This window comes from Pteropus vampyrus, unplaced genomic scaffold, assembly GCF_000151845.1.
Source record: "Pteropus vampyrus isolate Shadow unplaced genomic scaffold, Pvam_2.0 Scaffold457, whole genome shotgun sequence".
Classification (NCBI taxonomy): domain Eukaryota; kingdom Metazoa; phylum Chordata; class Mammalia; order Chiroptera; family Pteropodidae; genus Pteropus; species Pteropus vampyrus.
The window spans coordinates 155,726-158,267 of record NW_011889238.1 but is presented as its reverse complement, the minus strand read 5'-3'; positions in this window follow the sequence as shown (position 1 = coordinate 158,267).

Below are 2,542 nucleotides of genomic sequence, written 5' to 3'. Positions count from 1 at the left end.
GAGGGCCCGCCCTTCCGCACCGCACAGCCTCAGGTCCAGCCTCAAGGCCCCGAAACCGCAGCAAAGCCTGTCCCCCTGCTGACGGTGGCTCCGGATCGAACTGCAAGTTAAATCACGCGGCTGCTCCAAGTGATGCTAAATTACCTCTCACGTGAGTGACAGTCGAGTGCTCACTCTCAAGGCTCAGAGGCCGGGGTGCTCGCGAGTGACTTGGTGACAGGGCGTTGACATTCAGAGTCACGGCTCGTGGGCTCTGTGTTCCAGGATCAGGGACGACGGGGTTCGCGTGTACGGAGCGGCTGCCTCTGTGCCAGGCACTGAGCTAGGGGGGTTGCTCGCCGAATTCCCAAAAACCCTCGAGGGACGTGGGATCATCCCGCTTCACAGAAGAGGAAAACCGAGCACAGAGAAGGCTCGGGCCAGCCAGCGGGATGCAGGCGGCCAGGTGGGCACACCGGGCAGCGGGCCCCTCTTCCCGATTTCCAGAGTGGGACCCTCGGCCTTCACAGAGCCTGCCACGCGAGCCAGGGGCCCGTCCGGCTGTCTCAAGCATCCTCCAGCCCCGTGGCATGTTCTTCCCACCTACTGAGCTCTAGCCGAGGTGGGGGAAGAAAGGATCGTCTTCCTACTCATCTACTTTGCCTTTGGAAGTAGTCATTTCGTAACGGTCTCTGACCCCCTGAAGCCCGGAAAGGCCAATTGTCGGGGTCCCTTATTACTCAAGGGTCATGTCCACCTCCGAGGGACAGAGTGCGCGGGGAGCCAGGTGCGCCAGAACCGGAAACAGGCTGCCAGTGATGACCCACTGGTAAAGAGAGCCTCGGCGCAAAGTCCCTTCCTGTCTCACGCAGGTCCCTCTGCTTAGAGCGATGCTTCTCGTGGGTGCAAAGCCTCCGGGCCCCCCCCACGCCCTGCAGTCTCGCGATGCAGATCTCTCCGGGCCGAGTCGACCGTGGCAGACGACTTGCTTGGCTTGACCGGGGCCACATAGCCAGGCGAGGGGCAGAGCCGGCCCTGAGCACCCCTGTGGCCTTCCGTGGCACTGGCCTCTCCTGCTCTCTCCTGTCTTTATGTGCTGAGATGTCATTCGCCTGCCACAAAATGCTCCAGTTAAAGTCTATAATTAAGTGGTTCTTCGTGTATTTACAGGGTCATGCCCTCATCAGCACGGTTTAAGTCCAGAACGCTTCCGTCACCCCCAAAGGAAAACGCACGCGCTCTAAGCTGTCACGCCCCCCGGCCTCCAGCCCCCAGCCCCCGGCCCCCGGCCTGCGGCCCGTCTCTGCGTTTGTTCGTCTGTTCTGAGCATTTCATACCGACGCGGCACATGGGTCTGGTGTCTCTCGCTCAGTGCCGTGTTTCGAGGCTCCCCCACGGTGCGGCCGGCGTGTGTCCGAGTGTTTCGAGGCTCCCCCACGGTGCGGCCGGCGTGTGTCCGAGTGTTTCGAGGCTCCCCCACGGTGTGGCCGGCGTGTGTCAGAGTGTTTCGAGGCTCCCCCATGGTGCGGCCGGCGTGTGTCCGAGCTTCGTTCCCTTCCGTGGCTGAGCCACGTTCCACCGCAGGCACCGAGCACATTTCCAGGCTCTTCTCGCCGTGGGAACCCTCATCCGGGGGTGTTGCTCACAGGCCCCCACCACTCCTGGCATCGGCGTCCGTCCCCTCGGCCAGTCCCGTTGGTCTGACACCTTCTTCAGTTTATCGTCACCCTTCAGCCTTTTTAACACTCCAGAAGGAATTCTGTGTTTTCTTTATTTAAAAATTTAAAAATACGATTTGTAGAAGATACGAAAAATGTCAAAACCAATTTACATTTATGAGGGCGAATCAAATAACAGGGTGTTTTCTCAGAAGCCTGGGGCTTCGCTCACATCGGCGTCGACGGTGACCTGAGGATGCCCCTCGATTCATTCTCTTCGGCAAGACGGAGCTTTCTCTGGTCTGTGATGGGAGGGGCGGAGGCGGAGCAGACGCAGTCGAAGCAGAGAGACGCCGACAGCCCCACAGAAAGCCTGGGCGCCAGTCGTGCCCCCGGCGTGTGCGGGGAGGCGGCGGGCGTGCCCTGGTGTCCGCGGGAGCCGCAGGGACTTGTCGCCGCCATGCTGAGCGGCTCATGGCTCAGCAGGGCCGGAGGGGGCAGGTACGGCCTGGCCTCCTGCAGAGGGAGCTACGTGGCGATGGCGGCAGCTCCGGGCACCTGCGCCCGCATGCGTGTCCCTCCCGGCCTGCGGGCTCGCGGTCAGTTTCCACGCACAGCGCAGCTCGATGCATTTAAATCGTGTGCGGGGCACGTGGCGGTCACTTCTACTCGACTACCGGATGCGGGAGCAGCGGCCGGCACGGCTCACGGTGTCTGCGGCGTCAATCCCACATGCGCACACGCGTGCACACTCACGCCCCCCCCCACAGACGCGCACGCACATTTAACTGTCCAGGGAAGCTCCCCCCTGACCCGACGCATCACTCCGAGTCCTGGGGACACGGCAGAGGACCTGTGTGGTCACACCTGGCTGGCGGGCCAACCGCGCCTGGGTCCCACGGCCC